General features: G+C 33.8%; 1 protein-coding gene across 1 annotated transcript in view; it reads left to right on the top strand.

Annotated features, from left to right (window-relative positions):
- loh (lonely heart) overlaps positions 1-14,395 on the top strand; it is a 93,798-nt gene that overhangs the window by 22,687 nt on the left and 56,716 nt on the right. The gene's annotated exons all lie outside the window — the stretch shown is intronic.

Raw genomic sequence — 14,395 nt, 5'->3', positions numbered from 1 at the left:
AAATAACAAAAAAATTGTGGTAAAGTAACGAGGATAAATTCACTTGTTGATAAATGCACAAAATTTCTGCAGCTCAGTTTGCAAGATAATTTAAGTTTTATTGAAACACGGAGTTAAATCAGACTCGCACTTACGTTCGTTCCATCCACGCGGCTCCTTAATTATATTAACGAACTTCCCAACGGTTGAGTGCCGGGGAAGGCGAGTTCAGAGCTTGTGAACTTCCAAGCAAAAACGCCGATGAGACGCACAGGCAGCGACGGAAGCTCGAGGCGGTAAAGTGCTGAGAAACTTTTCCCATTTTAGTCGCCGCTTCGAAAAGAGATTTCTGCCCTAATCTCACCGTGACTGAAAGAACAGCTAAAGAAAGTAATAAAAAGAGCGATTTAATCGATGGCTATTTAATCTTGCACAGAATTCGTGTCGAATTTCTTTGCTTTCATGCGAAAAATGAGAATATGCAAAATACATTTGGTTTCAATTAAATTCGTGGAATAGTCTAGGCGCTAAGGGCTTATCGTCTATTGTGTAATTATCGTATCGAAGTTTTCTTGGGGCTAAAGCTACGGAATTCATTCATCGTTGTGTTTCTAGGATTAAGGGATAAAACGCTACAAAGACAATCGGGGGCGAGAAGCCGCAGCGAGGAGCTATAACGATTTTGACTCCCAGATACTTGTTGCGCAGGCGAGCTGAAATTTAGCTTCTCTTTAAGCTATATTGACTGTAACTACGCTATACAGCGTCGCCTCGGCGAAGCGTCGCCCAGGATTTAATTTCGCAGCAATGTATGATCGGATTGCTGTCAAAAAAAAATTTTTTTTTTTATTTACAATTTAATTACTTCTGTTATTAAATATTGTCATCTACTTTAAAAATATTATATTTGATTTATTAGTTTAATATTGCGAAGACAAACACAACTTATCGCAAGTCTAATAATTCTAATAACTCTATTAAAATAGATCATAATTAGAAAAAAACTTGCCAAATTTTTTAAAAATGGTCTTTTGGTATGCCAATTTTGCAATTGTGGCTTACGATTATTAACGAGAGTAATATTTATAGTTGGTTTAGTATTGCGTAGTACTAGTGAATCGTAGTTATGCGCTAGTTATTGCGAGGAATGAAACGAGATATATGTGACAATGCCGGATCTATTAATATTGAAATGGAAGTCTACACTGTCAGGAAAATTAGAGCGATGTGAATCACGAGATTGTCACCAATTATTTTGCATGTAGATGAAGGCTACATTCGTCGCGCCGAGAATGAGTTTAAAAAATATTCAATAATATGATTACATATTTATTGCAGAAATAGATTTGACATTAATCAATAATAACAATTTATGTGATATATAAACTTAATATAGAATTGCAATTAGTGCAAGAACTGTTATTCATACAATAACAATGAAAATAGAATTATTTGAAATTAACTGCTAACTGATAAATTTAGATTAAATGGTAATTTTGCCATTTAAAAAGAGAATTATATCACAATATTTATTGTTTTTTGGATAATTACAAAATATAAGATTAATTTTCATAATTCTTCAAGTACACATGAATGTGCAACTATAGTCTTAACATTTTTCTTTTGTTAAAAATATTCGAAAATATTGATTATACAACTTTAAAGTATACTTCTTTACAATAGTTTTTTAATAATATAACTATCGATTATCAAGATTAATTACTGCGATTATATATATAATTCAAGCATTATAACATCTACTCCATAATATCTTGCTATGTCAGTCGTGTGAGTATAAAATACAACTCGCGTATAACGTTGATCTAAATTATGAGAAATTTATTTAGGAAAAAGCAAAGGTTGATTTATTCTATCTGTTAGGCTAAATAATTTTAGCCGCCTTTTATCATGGTGGAAAAGGGCATCGCACAATGTCAATTGCGTGAGTAATTATGACCGGCAAATGAATTAGAAAAGTTTCTCGCATCGACAATTTCTCGTCTGAGACTCGCATCGAAATACGAATCTCTCTCATAAAATGGAGCTCTGTGCTTTGTACTTGATGTCATTATAGCGGGATAATGTGTGTGTGTTGTGTCAACAATGAGTATCACATCGTAATGACGTACATTCTATTGTACCATGGAAGTCTTCTCAAAATAAAAAATTCGACGAATCGGATCAAAGTTGTAAATGATCAAATTAAAAATAAACGATAGGAAATTTTTATTAATAATTCTATCAAAAGATTTTTACCGTTGCACACGCAGTGTGCTAAAGTAGAAAATTTTATGCATCTTCATATTAATTAATTAAAACTAAAGCACTTTTTGAAACAGAAATCGGTACATTAATTTTAAAAAGCAAAATAATTCTAAAAATAATTAATTAATCCTCTGTATTTAGAAAAAGAAAATGTCAAATAGTTTTGATCATGATTTTTGATCTTCAGTAATTGCATCGCAGACAAAAAAAATGTAGACATTGAATCTGATCCTCATACTTTTGCGTAATTGATTACGCATGTGTATTTACTTAATTCTATGCAAAGTGTTGAGACAAATTATATTATAATCGAAAATAATATTAGTATATAAACAAGTTCGTAATTTATGAAATATTTTTTACAGAAAATAGAATAAATAAAAGAGAAAAAATATTTGTTCAGCATCTTGAAAGATAAATCTTTTGAGAAGGGGATATTTTTGGCAGAACGTAATAACAAAACAATCTAACACATATAAAGGAATAACAAAAGGGGGTAACAAAGGATAATAACAAAAGTTTGCCATGGATGACCAAAGATTTTTTTCGCAATATAAGTAAGGGATTCAAACTGTTGGTAGCCTCATGATTGACCGTTTCAATTTCGTATATTCGCCCTTTCACGTTGTAGTAGATATATAGGTATATATATTTGTAGTTATATAGAAGACGATTCACAAATATGGACCATTTTTATCTTTTTATTTTCGTTTTTGCGTTTTGTTTGCCTTTTTTTATCAGTTTACAGTTAAAATTTTCAATATATTTTAAATGTAATATAAAATATAAGTTTTATTAATCTAAAAAGTTTAACTTTTGAATATAAAAAATTATTGTCGCATATATCTCGTAGCAAATTTCATTAAAATCGACACACATATACATCTGCTGTTTTGTTTTCCTTGTTTTTGCGTGGAATTCTTCGATATTATATGTGCGTGCTTGGGATAATTCGCGGAGGATAAACTGTAAAATTGTTAAAAAAGATTCATGCCCATGCAATCAACTTTTGGAACGTCATGTACACGGGTGTAGTCGGATGGGCAAACGAAAAGAACGAAATCGAGAGATAGAACGTAGGAGAACGTGGGGGTAAACGAGGGTGGAAACGACGAGGGCGTATCGAGCCAAGAACGGTCCATTCAAGTGCTCGTGGTACGCGTACTTTCGACAAACATGGAGTGCATAGTTTCACGAAGTTGTTGCGCCCACTATGCTTTACCTTCCTCCGGCACTATATCTGTCCTTAGACGACGATAGGGTACATGAATATTATTTAGCGGAATTTGAGTGCTGGCTGTCCAATCATGCAAAAGTTTGAAATTTTTAAGCTTGGAATGTAAATGTTGGTTCTATCTTAAAGTTTCTAAAATTGTCTAGAAATCTATAAATTATAATTTATAGAATTTCATTGAATTTTATTAATCGTAACCGCAATATAATATTTCTTAATAAATCTTGTTAAAAGCAATTTTGACGATTTCTCGAAACTAGAACGCGCAATAAATTTACGGAGAGAAACGGCAAATAAAATAATGACCGGAAGAGTGAATAAAATCCAAAAATTTTATAATTTTATCATTACAGTTTTATATTAAAATACATTGTAGAAATAAATTTTAATATTTTTAAATTAAAATAATGAAACGTGAATATTTCATATTCTAAATTTTTATATGTAATTATTGATTTAATTCTCTAATTGTCATAAAAATTGTCTAATTTTCATAAAAATATCTTTCAAATTATTAAATCACTGAGCTTTGTTTAATGATAAGATTCAAATCAAGTTTCTTTTTCTTTCACGCTAAATCAATTCTTAAAGCTGAGCGCATCAGACATTAATGAGAACTTTAATGAATAATTAATAATTATTGCACTATCAATAATCGTTATTTGCATTAAGTATCGAGTAAATCAATCGAATGCATACGGAAATTCGCATTTTAAATTCAATGACATGCAATGTAAAATCCAGGCACCGCACATATATACATTCATCATCATTACGCGGACTGTGTGAGTGCCTGTGTGGGTGTGTCCTACATCTTGAGCAAATCGGCTGTATCAAATGCAACGAAGTTTAACGGACAGGCCAAATATTGATAATTATTATATAAATAACATCGGAAATTTGCAATTTAACTTACATATCGCATCAAATTTTACATATTTACAATTAATAGTAAATATTATTTTTGATGGAAAATAAATTCCTAGAAAAAAATAAAAAATAAATTATATTTTTTTATAAATAAATTTAACTTAATAAAGATATAAGCCCAGTAATTTAAATTACATGAATCATAATAAATTATCGATTATTTATTTCTAAGTATATATCGTTCAATTCTTTCGTGTATAATTCTGTTATTTCTATAACGAAGTCTCGGTTGACCGATTATATGTTACGTGAAATTTGATATTTCCGTTGAAATATCTCTCTCACAATTTCCGAACATCGACTTCAGTATCTTGCAGTTCACGTTCTCACGGAGAAGGTGGATGAGAAGGTATCATCGATAAAGTATAAGATTTTTAGACGTTAATTAAAAGCATATAATTGAGACAATATTTTATTGAGTTATACAATTTGAAAACTGTATATTTATAGAATTTCTATATACTACACACTCTTTGTGGCTTCTCAGGTTTCCCCTTCTGAACATTTATCAAAATAAAAGGAGGTTGTTTCGACGTGTAGTTTACAGAAGAGAAATAAAGAAAGGTAGCTTTAAAAATGCCACTGCTTTATGTAGTGTTAAAAATATAGGAAATAATAACTGCGAAATTTTTTATAAAATATTTGAAGCGCACACGGATATCTTTTTACATATCGTTTACAATTAATATTTAATTATTTGTTTAATTTGTAATAAATATGTCCAATTTATATTAAAGATATATCTGTACACCACTTTAAAGTAAAAACTGTATGTGCATATGAAATATGAGTGTCATACAACTATCTCCTCACTTTCGAGTAAGGAATTTCAAGCAAAAAATGCACTCCTTTAATGTAAATTTCTCATCAAGCCGATTATTTTCATAAATTTGATCTTTTAATCTTACACAACTCACGCATCTATCTCTCTGTAATTTTTAACAGTCAATTTAATGAAATTATTTTGCGTTTGATTATTGTTTAATTTACTTTGTCTTGAAATAATCAGAACCTTTTTTTGCCTTTTGGAATTTCCGATAATTATACGGGGAATAATTACGCGCGATAGTAGCCTTTGCCTCCAGAAAATCCATGTCACGCCACAGCGTAAAATGAATTAAAAATCCTCTCGGATGCCACGAATTGTCTTAATAAATGGAATTTATTAATTCTACGCCCACACGGTTAAATTTTAACCGCGTGTGAGTCAAGGAGAAGTATGAGTACAATTTTCGCGGGAATCTCGTGATTGTCCTTTTAAGTGATAGCGATACGTCGCGTAATTAGATTCCAGCTTGTAGAGAACGAACTATGTTTTGGCCTACACGCTCCGCTATTAGACCGATATATAATCTAGTAATACTCTGCATGAAGTTACTATTAGTTTAGTTTATTACGTCTAATTTCATTATAGGTTAGAGTACTTTATGAAGTACGACATTATAAATACAAGATCATATGAGATATGTGAAAATAAAACAAGAAGCATGTTAAAAAATTCAGTTAATAAAAGTTCAGTGGTGCGGTTGTAAAAATTTTGTTTTTAATGTTGTTATACGAAATTTGTGCAACAATTAGAGAACTCCGCCGCATTGTTTTATTGTAAAACGCGTATTTATTGCAAGTACGAAATCTCTGCGGCGCAGCTTTTACGAGGGTTCTTCTCGCGTAAATAAACCTATTAACGTACGTATTAATCTTTCACACTTCAGCTTCCTCTTTCGACTCCAGCTTCCGCTTTCGACAGATAGGGATTCTCTCAACTCGAGTGTCTTTTCTCGAGAGCACATCCTCATCCCAATGTTTTATCACGACTTACGGCGTCGTAACTTTCTCTTCACTAAACCGCGATATATTGTACAGTTTCTCTAGATCCACGTGTTACGCGATACCCTATCTTGAAATTGAAATTGAAATTTGATCTACTAGATCAGTATAATGTCAATAATTCTGAGCGGAGGATCAAAAATTGACAGGAAATTTCGTGCGAATAGGGTTAATACGGTATTTCGAGATCCGCCTTCGCAAACCACATCTCACAGACTTGCGATTTATCGCAAGGGTTCGAGAGTAATTTTATTATCGCATAAGAGACATTAACCTATGAAATGCATTTATATGCATGTTATTGGATTTATGAACATGCAGTGAAGAAATATGAAATACCTTTTAGCCATTACAATTTTAATTAATAAAGTTAGATGTTTAATAGTGGCGTTACTACATAATGTTACGTAATATTTATGGACTACGTCCATTTTTGTTTTTATTTTCGAATAAAATATAAATGATGTAAGTATTTTACACGTTTAAAAGTTTCATATTTATTTAGCAATAATATTAAAACCGCAATTTAGCGCATCAGATTTTTATTTTCATCTATTTTGTATCTTCCCTATTATTTATAATAACGTGAGCGTCTTGAACCTACTATTTGTAAACGACGTAAAAATCCAGGACAAATTAAATAGCCATTTCGAAGTTTCGCAACATGCAATTTGTTGATTTGGTTTAAAAGACCGTCGTACATCCTTCGAGTTCTCTGAAAGGAAGTGTCGGCGGTCGATTCGTTGAAAGTATTAAAGAAAGAGAGAGAGAGAGAAAGAGAGAGAGAGAGAGAGAGAGAGAGAGAGAGAGAGAGAGAGAGAGAGAGAGAGAGAGAGAGAGAGAGAGAGAGAGAGAGAGAGAGGAGAGAGTGTGTGTGTGTGTGTGTGAGAGAGAGAGAGAGAGAGAGAGAGAGAGAGAGAGAGAGAGAACGCTTTTCTCGAAAGCTTGTGATAACATAACATTCTGTGAATTGAGATTAAATGGTAAATTAAATTAGAGGTAAGGATTCTCATTCCGGAGAAGAGATGTGGCAATTGGAATTACGAGAGATCAAGAGAGTTACTAGAAACCACCTGAAATGAGTCAGAGTACGAGTTTGTAGTCTAGAATGTACGGAGCCATTCTCCGATTCCATTCACTCGTCTGTTACTATACCCTTTCAGCGATGACGAGACTAGCGGCTGCCCTACAAATGCCAGGATGGAACATGAAGCGTTCAAATGTTGAATCATTCAATCGAACTATTTTTACTTATGTATACGTTACGGGGTTACTCCTACAAATATTAGTTAAGATTAAGGACATTTAAGCGTTATGTTTTCATTTAGAAATGAGATTAATAAAATGGGGTAGAAAATGACGCGAATAATGCTATAAATTTCAGTCAATTAATTAAGCGCTAATTTATCAGTAATGATAAATATCAGCTAATCTGTTTGTATAAACTTTAATAAAAATTAACGCAGGTTTAACGCTGATTTATAAAAAGTTTAATCCTACAAAGGAAACAAATTTGAGCTGAGTCACACATTGATCAATATTTATAGATTTACAGAAGAGAATTAGTTAAACCTTGATTAACAAATGTTTACGAGAATAATTTGAAGTATTATTTGCCGACGCACTGAGCTTCCTTAGTAACGTGAAATCTGCCCGCGGCAACATCATGAGTGAAAACTGAAAATTTATGAATGAACAGTAATACAGCTGGCCCGGTCGATAGAGCGGCACCCCGCATGCCCTCGCGCCGACCCATCCTCGGCGTAGTAATCAATAGGAGGGGGTTGGCGCGCCGAGAGGCGCGGCGGGCGCGCCAAGTCCATTCAGTAGATGCAGGAGGCTATTGATTGCGTGGGCAGCTAAAAGGGGCTCCCCCACTTTCGGCCATTCAGCGGACCGCAGCAGCCTGTGGCGGTGGCAGGGGTGAGTTATCAGGGGTGAGGCTCGTGGAGCAATGCGTCTGTGTATGCGTGTTTGAGAGTGGTAAAAGCGCGCGCGCGCGCATTTATGTGTGCGAGAAAGCGAGTGGAAGTGGCGTAGGTGGAACACGAAGAAGGGGAAGCAACATCTTCGCCGACGACAGGCCGTAATTTTCGGGAGCCATGATTTTCGAGGCGTCATCTCGAAAAATGCGAATAAATATGCACGAATGTTTAATTGAAAAAAAAAATAAAAATTCCAATTATTTCGACAGATTCAAGCTGAAATGGCTTTTTTATTAACTTAAAACCTGAAAAAAAGTAAATGGCTTACACATATATTGAGATACGTATATAAAATATCTTCTATTTTGATAGAATTTACTCATAAAATAACATGATGGTTTTATCTCAGAGAGGCAAAATTATGAGTTTTATCTGAAATACGTTATAAAATTAATTATTTTGATTTTAATATTTACTGTAATATATATATATAACGATAAGAGTTCAAAAGCAAAAAGTTTAATTCCGCATTATAGGCATTCTCGCGTGTACGCAAATCGTCTCTTTCATTTGAAAAAGATCCGAGAGCGTCTACCTTGGTGTTTTTCGAGAGAGATGCAGAACTCAGCTTAGTTTCCGCGCTATTTGTTTATATATACATAGTTTATATATACATATATAAAAAATACATAAAAATGCGCGCACATGACATGCATGCACATCATTTTTTACTTATGTGTAAAATTTTGTAATAACATAAAATTTAGGGCTCAGAAAAAAATGCAAGCACTTTATATGTTCGAGTAATTTGAGTAAAAAAATTAGTGTCGAATTTGAATAGTTTAAATAGTTTGCACAGTTTAAACTTAAACAATGGTTAATCTATAATGTCAATTTATGAAGATTCGAGCAGTTCTTCAGCAAAAATAGCAAAGAAATAGAGCAAAATAGTATGCATTAAATGTAGAAATTTTTTGTTTCTGTTCAATTCAGTTTAAACTACGCAAAAATATATCTTTAAAACTGTTTGAACACTTAAAATTTCTAAGCACTGCATAAAACAAGAGAATATAATTTATTTCTATTGTGATAATATAATATTCTTGATTGATAACATCACGATGCTAGTTATTGTAATAATTATTTCGTATTTAAATTAAATAAATAAAAATTTTTAGCAGAAATTTCTGAAAAGTAGGTAAAAATTGCATTTTGTTTTTGATATAAAAGTAGATTTTATAACTTATTGTTAGTCGGTTATATGCAAATATTCTTAAAGCTACTCAAATTCACTTGATAAGAGTACGTAAATTTATCTACAACTGTTTTCTATTCTCAATTTCTCTGCAGCATTGATATTTCTATAGTATATTAACTTTTTTGTGGATAATTTATCAAAGCAGGATAAGTCCAACAATGTTCTCTTTGTCCAGTAATATAGGGCTTTCCTTTTCCAAAGAAAGTTCACTGGCTTTCATGGTTTCCTCATTGCCGACTAAATATTGATCGAAGTGCAGATATACAAGTATTGTGAGAACGCGTGGTACAAAAATATTATCTAATGTGTTGTTCATTTAAATGAGAATTCTGTTTTTTGACTTTTAAGAGTATTTTTTTATTAATAAATAATAAATTTATTATTGAATCACTTTGTAGAAATCTATTTAAAAATAAATACATTAAATATATATAAAATGATGAATGTCATCAAAGTTTATAGCAAGCATAATTCATAATTATGAAATTAATTATGGATTTACAAAAATATTATTGTAAAAAGACTCGAAAATCAGCTTTAAAGTCAGGATTAGAGATATCGTCGATGGATCAATTTTGTGCAATTATTAAATTACTTTCTGCATATTCGTTTTGAAACGAAAACAGAGTGACACATTTATTTTCCGAGAAAATTGGCAAATCTTTAAGGGAGTTTCTTTTTTTCGCTGACCCTTTATCTTCCTCCTCGTTTTCGTCTTTGAAGCTCAATAAATCTGTGAGATGCTGTAAGAGAGGAACTTCCTCCCTTTGACGTCGTGTTTCACGCAACGCTAAGTTATGCGAAGATGCTCCTTGTTTAAGCATAAATTGGGTTTTCGTCGAAGTAAGGTTTCGCCCCGCATAAAAGGTCCTCGTTCTTGAAATTAATTCGTGAAAGAGACAAAGGCTTCGTCTCCGGTTCACTGAACGAATCGTGCAGCTTTACGGATGGCAAAGCATTGGCACGCGACGGGCGAACGTTGCTGAGTGGAAAGAAAATAATTGGATAGATAATTATAACGACATTCTTGTGACTGTAACTGATGAAGGGATTACGCTACTTTGAGATTGTCATTTTCAAATTTCAGTGAAATGTATTCAATTTTAGTTGACAATATAGATAAAAACAAGTTTTTTTTTATAAAAAAAGTATTATCTTATGAGAATCTTTTCCATATTAAATATCTATAATAATATATTTTTATATTTTATACGTTTATTATAATTAATTATAAAATTGTAATATGTTCTCTTATAAAATCACAATTAGTATGCAAAATAAGCAAATGTATAAGCAAATGTGTGATCGTAAAATTAAATCACTAAGCAGAACGCGCGATAGCTTGTAGATCTACAATATTATTTATTGACGATAATGACACGCAATTGTGTCGCAATTGTGCATCAACAATAGCATGTTTGCATGGTTTATAATATATATTGTTTAATTGTTCAACAATTACGTTGCACAATGCATAGCGTGACGGGCGGCGACGTACCTATTGATTTTAGGAAAGAGGGAGGATGAGAGATGGAGGGCGCGGGGATGAAAATGGTCCGACAGTCTCTTCTGACCGCTGCAGCTTCATTCTCGATAAACCTTTCCCCAGAAATCTTGTCGTAGTCTTTCTTTTAATATTTAATAATAGTTTTTGATTAAAAAGTGACAGTTACAGCTTTGGTATTTTTTACAGCAAAATTTCTTGTACATGAATATAAGAAGAAAAAAAACTATGGACATTTTAAATTAAATTGTAAAATATAAAAAATAATTAATAATTTTTATAAATACAGATTGCTTTTACACTTAATTCATAATTTTCGAATAAAATGTTTTGAATATTCGTCGATAAATATTTTTTTTTTTATGTTTGTTGAATCTAGAAAAAGCCAATAGAGAGTTAACGATTTTTCAAGCTATTTCTCAAGTCTATACCCTGTCGGCCGTGCAGTCCATCGTTGTTTACAGAGTAGCTACCCCAAGATATCTCTGCGAATTTTTCATCCTGACCCCGCGAGTCCCGGAGCTCTGTTTAAGAAATCAGACTTCCGTCTCACGTACTCCCCAGGATTACGGTTCGTCTTCGTCCTCGACCAGAAGGGCGGCTACTTCATCTCGAATATCCACAAACGGATAAAGGATTCATTTCTTCGACCCAATCGACTGTCCTTATCTCTCCCTTTTCTTTATAAAAACTTCCATTGATTTTTCTGAATATGACGATGGCAATTATCATTTTTCTCGTCGGATCAATTTTATTGAATTAGTTGAATATCTCCATTGGCACAATTATGCCTTTTTTTTAAATATGCTCATTCTACGTATTAAATTAATAATAAGGACTAATGTATTTTTATTTTTCTAAAATTAAGATATTACGGTCCATAGTTTTCTAATTTTTTCCAATTTAATAAAAATTTTAAAAAATGACTTGATACGCGCGTTACAATGAAATCACGTAGCGCGACCAATTTTGTCTTATAGAAATTATATTCTACATTGTTCACGAAATCCACATTGTTACACGAAATACTACATTCGGTAATAGCTTTACCTTCGTCAAAGCAGAAATTTCGGTCCGAGAGATTTATTTAGCACCGAAATTACGAAACATTGTCGTCGAGAGGATCATCGGCGCGAAGGAGAGATATTATCCGACGGCAAATGTTTGCGCGAAATTAAATCGTCCGCGTACCCAATGAAAAGGATATGTCTAACGAGATTGTAAAATCCGCCAGGATAATTGTATTCGCGCTCAATTTAAACTCGGGTTGATAATCGATGGTCGTTAAATCGCACAGTGCTCTACGCGTGTCGCTTCCGATTTTAATTCTACTTAACGAGCGGCTCGCGCGGACCGATGCACGATTTAATGCTCAAACAAAATGCGCTGCATCAAATTCCGTTTATGATATAATTGAAGCCGCGGTTTCGACCACACGCAATTACGTATTATTGCAACATACGAATCCGTCTCGTTGTTCGTTCGTAAATTTTCCATATCAATCCTCACCAAAAAAGCGTGCGGTAAAAATTTCAGATTGGCCTCTGATTTAATTGAGCAGTGGTTCGGACTTAATGAGAGGCTAATTGGTTAAAGCGCGACACGACACTCGTATCGACATTGCGGCAGGAATTTTAAATGAAGACTGTAATGTCCACTGCAATCGACGTTATGACGGAAAGGGATCGCATTATAATTGATTAAAGTTTTTCTTGAAAAGTGATTTACTAAAAAATTTTCAATTTTTCGAAAAGTTTATCGATATGGCAGAGGACTATGTACAATTTCAAATAAACTTTTCTACATTTACAATTTAATTTTTCAATTATCTATTTATTATTTCTCATAATAAGATGTAATTTATTTCTAATTCAATTAATAATTAATAATTTATTTGTTGCAATTCTTTTTTTGTTATATGATTTTTTTTCTAGTATTTCTAGGTATCTATTCTGCCGCAAAAATTTTTTAGAATTATTACAACATAATCAAATTAGCCTTTAATCTGATTAAGAGTAAAAATTAAGAGCAATACATGCATAATGCACGTTTGACACATAACAATACATGCATAACGCTTTAATAATTACTATATAACCATTTTAGTGATTATTTCTCTTTGTATTTTATTAATATATACAAGTAAAATAGACGAATTGTATTTTAATAGATAAAATAGCTTAATATTTTCATTTAATACACAATCTGTGTATAAGATTTCACATTCTCAATCAGTAATTAAATTGAGATTTTCAAGAAAAGCAAATACTTTGGTGTGGCGACGAAGCGAACATCAGCATCGGCAAAAGTCGCGCGCGAAAGTTTCGCGCGATTTGAGAACCGTCGCTTTAAAGCCCCACTTATCGAGCGCCTAGTTGGTATGATAATGTAATAAAATAAATGGAGGTTGCTGCTTCCGAGCGATATAGTCCTCCACCCTCTCGACCTCTCTCTTTCCCGGCCGTCCCTCTCGTTCCTCCGGGGCCCCGCAGTCCGCTGGTACACTCCACCTCTTTTCTTTACCATCTCTCTCTCTCTCTCTCCCTCCGCCACTCACTCACACGTCCCCTTCCGCCACCATTCCCTTCCGGTTTGCGAGATCGGAGAAGCAAGGGGACAGGGATGGAATCGAGAAGGTAGAAGGGAATGGAGAGAGCTCACCTCGAAAGCGAAATACAACAAGTCCCGCCGCCATTGCTGGGTCACCCTTCAGCGGGAGTTTTGTCGTCGCGTGGGTGGGGGGTTGACAGCCCCGCGCGACGAGAGTCAGCCTCACCCCTTCCCGACCGATCCGGTCGAGCCCGGCTCGACCCCGGTTTGCCTACTCCTGGAGGCAGCGAGAGGGGCGCAGGGAACGCCGGGAGGGGGGGGGGGAGACAGGTCGAAAACTCCGCCCCCGCACATCCACGGAAGCGAGTCAATACCATCGCTCCCCTTCCGTCCCCGCATACCTATGCTCGCCCTTTCTCGCCGGAGGATGGATATCGAAATTCGTTACCGGCTGCGTGTCCCCCGCGGGATTTACGATTGCGTAGGCGGAAGGAAGGTTGATCGCGAAAGGGTTTCGATACAGGTGTCTTACAGGAAGTGTCGATTTGTCCCATTTCGACAATTGCGTCAGGCGAGAATTGCTCTTTTAATCCTCTGTTATATACGAACGGTTCATTTTGTATGTCGTATCGTGGTGCGAATCTAACCATTGTGTGTAGATTAATTGGCCGCAAAATCTTCGCAATCCGGCTGTTTTCTATTCCAATAAAGCGTGATGAATTTGTAAAACAAAAAAAAAAGTTGTGTAATATATTCTTCTGTCTTTATTTTAATATTGATTATTTAAGTTGAAAAATTTAAAAATTATCCTTGGATTTGTTCCAAAATTAAAAAAAAAAAAAAAAAAAAAAAAAAAAAACAGCTTTCTCCACAAAATATGGAATGCTTAGACGTGCAAATGTAAATTGGGCAAAGTTTGTTTG

This window comes from Linepithema humile, chromosome 2, assembly GCF_040581485.1.
Source record: "Linepithema humile isolate Giens D197 chromosome 2, Lhum_UNIL_v1.0, whole genome shotgun sequence".
In the NCBI taxonomy this organism is placed as follows: domain Eukaryota; kingdom Metazoa; phylum Arthropoda; class Insecta; order Hymenoptera; family Formicidae; genus Linepithema; species Linepithema humile.
This window is presented reverse-complemented; position numbering and strand designations above follow the sequence as displayed.